General features: G+C 39.6%; 1 long non-coding RNA gene across 2 annotated transcripts in view; it reads right to left on the reverse strand.

Moving 5' to 3' along the window:
* The window catches only part of LOC131897632 (uncharacterized), a 109263-nt gene extending 105068 nt beyond the window's left edge, over positions 1 to 4195 (reverse strand). Inside the window, exons 1-2 of one of the 2 annotated variants that reach the window (XR_009375745.1) lie at positions 4099 to 4195; positions 2322 to 2486 (exon numbers count right to left, since the gene is read on the reverse strand). This is a non-coding gene — a long non-coding RNA (uncharacterized LOC131897632). Of the gene's footprint in view, positions 1 to 2321; positions 2487 to 3794 lie in introns of both variants that reach the window. The other variant, XR_009375746.1, reaches the window with a different exon arrangement.
* Between the last annotated feature and the right edge of the window lie 2246 nt (positions 4196 to 6441).

A 6441-nucleotide genomic window follows, 5' to 3' on the forward strand; every position in this document is an offset into this window, starting at 1 on the left:
CTTTCTTATATGGATACATTTCCTCGGAGTCCTCTAGTATCCTATAGACCAGATGTCAACGCTTCTGCAAAGACATTCTAGCTTCCTAAAAAGTTTTAGATTTGTTTATTTTATTATATACATTTGAGCATTTTGCCATATATATATATATATATATATATATATATATATATATATATATATATATGCTCACAGAGGTCAGAAGACAGCATTGGAACTTCTGGAGTGACAGATGGTTGTGAGTGCTGGGAATCAAACTTGGGTCCTCTGCAAGAACAAATGAGTCATCTCTCCAGGCACCGTACTAATTTTTGAACACCAGTTTTTGAATCCAGATGTAAGACATATCTTTCAAATGTGAAAAAGAGTCAAAACACATTTCCTACAAAGGATCTTTATAAAAATTGCAATGTTAATGTTAGAACAGAATCTAGTAAAGGAATTAATTAATACAACTTCCCTGCCATCAACACCCAGGCTGTGCAGGAACATCATCAGACATTCTGTCCTTGTTCCCTCCAGAGACACACAACCATCTCTGTTAGAAGATTCAAGTATTACGGTGGAGCTTCTTACACTGACTGAGTCTAATGCATTTTGTACCTTTTGAATAAATGTTCTTGGCATAAGACATAGCTTGTGCAAGACCTCCCCATCCCAAACTTTATTATCTTGTCCATCTTCTATCCTCTTTATCTTCTGATCTCCTGACGCTCTCTTTCAGGACCCTGTTGATGTAGAAGGACCTGCTGGTCCAGGCCAAGGAGCAAACTGAAAGCTCACATCTTGAGCCACAAGCATGAAGCAGAGAGAGCTACTGGAAAGGGCGTGGGTCTTCAAACTCTTGAAGCCTGCCTCCAGTGACTTACTTCCTCCAACAAGGTCACACCTCCCCCAAACAATGGAATCTATGTGTTCAAATACATAAATTAATTTTTTAAATGATAAAATAAAAATGTCACAGACAGTTGGTGGGTGCTGCACCTAGTAATTCTACTGAACTATACACCTCTCATTTTTCTCTAGTTTGAAATACTTTTGTATTATAAATTTAAATTCATAGTTCCCATGAAAGCTTCATTTCTTTTTAAAATAAATAAATTTTATTGTAAATAGTTAAGGCATATGGCATGGTATTGTAAGGCTTTTTGGCTTGTTTGTTTACTAAATGGTTAGTCTTTGGGAGCACCTGGACACACTCATCATTCGTCTGTAGATGGATCTTAAGCAACTTTCAGATGTCTGTGTGTTGTAGATTCAGTTCCCATAGCAGCACCATCAGGCAGTGATAGAGCCTATGGTAGTTCTCAACCTGTGGGTCATAGCCCCTTGAGGGTTCCCTAGCAGATATTTACATCATAGTTCATAACAGTGGCAAAATGACAGCTATGACATAGCAATGAAAATAATGTTATGGCTGGAGGTCACCACAACATGAGGAACTGTATTAAAGGGTCGCAGCCTTAGGAAGGTTGAGAAGTACTGCCTTCCAAGGAGGCAGGTCCTTGTGTGAGATCTTGGGGTAACTGGGGACATAACTTCAAGGAGAGTAGGAAGAGCTGACCCCTTCCTTTTTCTCTCCCTTCTTAGCCACGAGCCACGAGGTACTTTGGTCATGTTCCACCCACTCTCCTGCCATGATGCCAGCACATGCCACAGCCACAGAGGAAATGGAGCCAAAGTAACGCTTTTCTCTTCATAAGGCAGTTATGCCAGGAATGTCTTAGAGTGATAGGAAGGTGACAAACAGAAGTAGCTGCTCATTTATCCTACCTGAGGTAAGTGCAACTCTAATCTACACAGTTAGCAAAATTCCTGAATAGAATCCACTAATATCAGCTACAGTTCTCCCGTGCGCATTACATCGTCAGTCCTTGCGCTCCAATATTTTGTTACTTTATGTCCTTTGTCCCACATCTCCACATCTCTTCTCCCTTATCCTCATCCTGATAACTTATTTATATGAGTTTATTCTTTTCTTATCAGTGCTAGAGATTGAACCAAAAAAAAAAAAAAGCTCTACCACTGAGGCTATATCCCAGCTTGACTTTTTTTAACCTCACTTTAAAAAGAAAAATGAGTATTTCTAAGCCAAACCTATGCTATTTGACTATGAAGTGCAGCGCTTCACAAGTAACACAGATTCTGCTAGTGGCTTCTAGGTACATGAAGTAAAGATTAATCGGCCAGTGCAGCTGGAGAGCAACCAAGTTCAGAGTCAGAATACACCTGTGCTTTCTTTTCCATTATTATCTTGCTTGATCTTTAAATTGATGAACTACTACTCGGATAAATTACAAGTTATCTGATGGGCACCTCACCTTATCTTTGCCTTCTCCAACTTCTTGCTTGTTTCTTTTTGCCTTATAACAGAAAACGCTTCTGCCTGGTTTCCACCATGCTTCCTTCCCCTCTCTGGGCAAGACACTCCTCGCTTCTGTCAGTAGGCTGAATTTTTCCAAACTTATTTCCTATCTCCAACACATCTAGGAGAAATAAATGAAGAATTTATTGACAGATATACCACCAACATGTCTTCAGGCGATGCAGCCATGGAAGACAACATCTTCAGAGTATTTACATCAATCCAGAAACATTTCTGAGGACACGCCTGGCAATTGGAGAAGCCTGGTGGCACACTTGTAAGACGTGATTGACAAGAGGAAGTTATAGGTTACTTAAATAGATTGTATTCGGTTGAATGTTTAAAAATCCATTTCCTTGTCTGATATTTTACTAGCAGTGGTGAAAATAGAAGCATCTTCCTCTCAGAGGTTCAAAATACTTTTCCAAAGAGATTGCCCTCTTGCAGAAGTAGGAAGACAAAATTGCATCCACACGCAATTCTCCTCTCTCGTCCTCTCTCCCTGCTGCTCCCACTTGTAACATCAGCAAAAATGGAAACCTGACTGGGATTACTGAGGCATAATTTAGATGCTCAATTCCAGGTGACCCACTGATTCTACTCCTAGAAAAGTAGTCCAGAAAGATAGTTTAACAAAAACAAGTGCTGTACACATCAAGAAGTCACCATAAAATTCACTGCAAAAAAAAAGAAAGAGAGAGAGAGAGAGTGAGAGAGAGAGAGAGAAAAAGAAAGAAAGAAAGAAAGAAAGAAAGAAAGAAAGAAAGAAAGAAAGAAAGAAAGAAAGAAAAAAAAAACAGGATATAACCAATGTACTTTATTCTAGGAGAATGTTCAATAATTCATCTGCACTATAAAATTACACATGGTTTTAAAATATAGATCTAGAAACACTACTAAGTAGTAAATGAAAAGGCAAATATAAAACACTTAATCCTTAAACTCTAAAGTATATGGACACCCTGGGAAATAGAAATCAAATCACTGGGTCGTGTTTACCATCTGTTTAGATAAAGGGGGGTTTGTGGCTATTCTTTGTGGAAATGTGGATAGCATAACTGCCTCCTCTACATCCTTGCATCTCCTTGGGGGTTGACTCATAATTGCACTGAGCAATAAATAAATTCTGTAAATTAGCAGTTAAATTTCAGCTGCTAAAACAGAATTTTTGTAAAATTACCTTAAGATACCATTTAACCCAGTAGTTTATTAACTGGGACATGCACAATCCAAAAAAAAAAAAAGTTTTCAAGTGAAATTCAAATTTAGCTAATGTTCAAGGCAACAAATTGGAAGTGGATCTGAAAAGGAAGCTGGTGGTTATATTGGGGGGAGACATTTAAATGCTCAGGATCCACCTAACTCTCCTCTGTGTCCCAACAGAGAGAGAGGACATTTTGAACTCCTTGTGTTTGGGAGAACTTCTCACCAAGAGCAGCTCATCCTGGAATGGCACTGACTGAGATTCCTGGTGTGGCTAGGCAGGGCCGGTGGAGACAGGCTTCCTCCTACATAGCTATAAAGATGGAATAATCCATGGAGTTTTCAGACAGGGATGAAAAATGGAACTGATTTTTCTCACATGGAGAGAGCATCAGGTACTCAGACTTTGGGGACTCAAGACTTGCGATAAGACTTCAAGTGAGAAAAATGATGTTAAAATATAAACTATTTCTGACACACCAATTTAAAAAGCCAGTGACTCCGTGGAAGCCAGCTTTCTGCAGCTATACCTTTTAATGGCTGCAGAAGATAGAGTGGACTGTCTCACAGGAATAATGTCAGAAGTTAACATAAATGTTAAATCTCTTCAAGTTCAAAATGGCTTCCTTGACAACCACACCAGAATCCTGGCCACCAGCATTCTTAATAAGGAGTCATATAGATATCTTTAAAAGTACAGTAAACAATGTAAAGAGTAGCCAGCTCAATGTCTCGTTTTACAAGTTAAATGGAGACACTGACAGGTTGAGTTGTTCAAAGCCTCATCTACTCCATAGCTTATGTCTAGGATGAATAATTGAAGTTATTCTGTCTGTCATTCTCCTGACCATGCAGACAGATGACTAAGATCCCAGCTCTGACAGCACAGATGGATCGACTAGAACCAGAAATTGTCATGGTAAGTGAAAACCAAAGACTAAGGCAACATGCGTAATTCCCACCATTGTATTTTGAGCAAAATCCTTGATAAATTCAAAGATTGTGATAAATAAATAGTCATCAGCCATGGCTAAGACTGTAAAGTCAATTCACCCACAAATGGAATCACACTGGTTCCCATTTTCCAAATCAGTAACTTTTGCAATGGCAACAGTCTGTTCTGCATTCAAGACCATGTGTGGTGCGTACAGACATCAGTCTGAAACAACCCATCAAACAAACAAACAAAAACCAAATCTCATATCCATTTTTTTTTTTTTTGCTTCTGCAGACAAGAGATCTAAACATCTCTCCAGGAGAAATTGGTAGCTTAAACTAGCAGATAGCAGCAGCATATTATTTTGTGGCCTTTTGTAGCACTTTGACTATGTATCAAAGGCCAAGATTCCAAAGTAGTATACAGCCTGCGCACAAATCATAATCTGCTAGCAGATAAAGTGAAAAATCTGCAACGGTTTATAGAGCTTGGGAAAGTGTAACCAAGGACTTGTTTCTTTCCTAACCCCGGAATGTTACAGACCAGCTGCTTTTCCTTCATGCGTGGTCATACTGTGTTGATATAGCCAACGGGCGAAGGGGGACCCAGCAAACACATCACTATGCTGGTTTCTGTCAGTCCTTCTCCAAGTGAAGGGAGGCACCTGGTGCTACAGAATCAGTTTCCTTCAGTACACTTACTTTCCCTCCGAGCAAAAATGGTTTGGGAAACATCTGGCTCTGAGAGACATTGGGTATTTTTAAATTTCTTCCTCTCCTGCCCTTTGCAGCTTGCAGTTGCCGCCAGGAGATAGAAGACAGTGGGAGGAAGGCACTGGGTTTGTCAGGCACAGTCTGGCAGCCGGGCCAATGAGATGAGCAGCTAAGCCCCTGCACAGCTGGCCCTCACCTCTCCCCTACTCCACTCCAACGCCGGGGTGGGGGAACCCTAATTTTCAGATTTCCTGAGCTGTCTTGGTCCTTGCTAATATAGCCTAAGCAATCAAGCAGTCCTATAATTACAGTCAAGGAAGTTTGCCGCAGAATGAATTCGCACTATTTCTAGAATAGAGAAAATTTTCTGTGAGTTTAAAACAATCTGGTGATTTGGGGGGGGGGGCGCAATAATTCTGCATGTTTGTGGGTACAATGCAATGCTTCAGTGTATGGATCCACAGTAAAAATTTAATCAAGATAATTAACATATGTATTACCACAACATGTATCACTTCTTTGTGGTAGGAACATTTGGAATTTTTTCTAGATCTTTTGAAAAATATAATCCATTATTGCTATGTGTGGTCACTCTGCCACACAATAGAACACCAGGACTCTTTCCTCCAATACAAACATATCTTGCACCCATTGACAACCCTGCCAGCTTCCCTCCCTACCCTCTCCAGCCTCTAGGAACCTTTTACCTTTCTTTCTCTATTTTCATGAGTTCAGTTCATATTCCACATATGAGTGAGATCATGTAGTACCTGTCCTGCTGTGTCAGGCTTAGTTAACTCAACATGACATCCTCCAGGTTCATCCAGACTTTTCAAATGACATGTTTCCCTTATCAATAGCTGAGTAGTATTCCATTGCAAAGATATATAGAGGTTATAGATAGCTAGAGAGATAAAGAGATGATAGGTAGGTAGACAGACATATAAATATGCCACAATTTCTTCATACTTTCTTTCATTGATGAATACCTACAATGACTCCATATTGTATTTGTTATGAGTAGTGCTGAGTATACATGTAAGAATAGATGTGTCTGATGTGCTATTATTTCCTTAGGGATCATTTTAATCACAGTGCAGGACAAGAGGAAAGCCCTGCATACTTGGATCAGTAAAGGAAGAAAAAAATGTTCCAAGGTGTCTTTTTTTTTTTTTTTTTTTTTTGGTTTTTCGAGACAGGGTTTCTCTGTGTAGCTTTGCGCC

This window comes from Peromyscus eremicus, chromosome 22 (genome assembly GCF_949786415.1).
Source record: "Peromyscus eremicus chromosome 22, PerEre_H2_v1, whole genome shotgun sequence".
In the NCBI taxonomy this organism is placed as follows: Eukaryota; Metazoa; Chordata; class Mammalia; order Rodentia; family Cricetidae; genus Peromyscus; species Peromyscus eremicus.